The sequence below is a fragment of the Penaeus monodon genome, chromosome 33, assembly GCF_015228065.2.
Source record: "Penaeus monodon isolate SGIC_2016 chromosome 33, NSTDA_Pmon_1, whole genome shotgun sequence".
Lineage (NCBI taxonomy): Eukaryota > Metazoa > Arthropoda > Malacostraca > Decapoda > Penaeidae > Penaeus > Penaeus monodon.
Genome location: NC_051418.1, coordinates 15,574,450 through 15,575,615, shown reverse-complemented (window position 1 = coordinate 15,575,615; position 1,166 = coordinate 15,574,450).

The following is a 1,166-nucleotide window of genomic DNA, read 5'->3' as shown; positions in this document are numbered from 1 at the left end:
TGTCTAACTTTTGTTTTTCTCTCGTGTACTTTCATTACACAGCATTCACATCAGGAACATCACAGACACTCGCCATCATTTACACCTTAAAATCATATAAAACTGAAGTTCGTAGGCCTATTTGTGCAGGCAGTTAGCCATTCAGTCCTGATAACATTTTGTTGCATCCATGTCACTGTACATTCACCCACGCGGGGTTATACAGTGTACATCGAGTACAGTTTATGGGTTTCATGTGCGAACGAACGCCGGGGTATAAGCGTGCTCACGTGTACACGAATGGGGCGGCGGGATTAAATCATGTTCGTCATCTGTTTGTGTCGATGGTAACGCTCTGGCTTCCTCTCTCGTTCATCGTCTTTTTCATTCGTGTGGTATTTTTTGTCATGTGTTTCGTAGCCTCTCATTTTCTTTTCTTTTCTTCCGCTTGGGTTTATGCTATTGGGATCGGTGAGTTGCCGCTGACGTAAGAGTGATATTCGATTATAGCTTTACGCTTGTCACCATTTATGATCACTACAGTTGAGTAACATCAAGGATAAGGTGTGGTGAGGATTTACGGGATTCTGATAATAGTGGAAAGGGCAGGCTATTTTCTTATCTCCATTTTTTTAGATTCCATTGTTTCAATAATGTTTGTATACCCTGTTATCTCTTTACAGTATTTTATTGAGATCACCGGTGCTTATGAATTTCAGAATTAATCATAGTCAGTGTATCATTAACATTAACATTTATCATTATTTATGTTAGACAACTCAATTTGCTTGGAAATCAATAGGCAATTGCTCTAAATGACAACCATTCTGATTCCGTAAACACATTAACACGAAATGGTCCCTGATGATAACAAAACTTCAAAACAATTGGAAGCGTATTGCCAGAACATAACATTAGCGCCAACCGGAGCGCTTATTTCAGACGCGTATCACTCGAAATGTAAATCAATGAAGGCATAAACACAGCACAGTATGTGAAACACTGTTCGTCGAGCTACAGTTCCACAGATCTGCAGATGCACGAGAGGTTTCTACGTACCTGCACGGGATCGTCATGGCAGGTCGAAGGGCGGGAACGAGTGGGCTGCGTGCCCTGGTGCTTCTCTTCGCTACAACCTCTTCCTGGGGCGACCGAGCGCTGTCTGCCGTGTCCAGCTCTTGTGAACA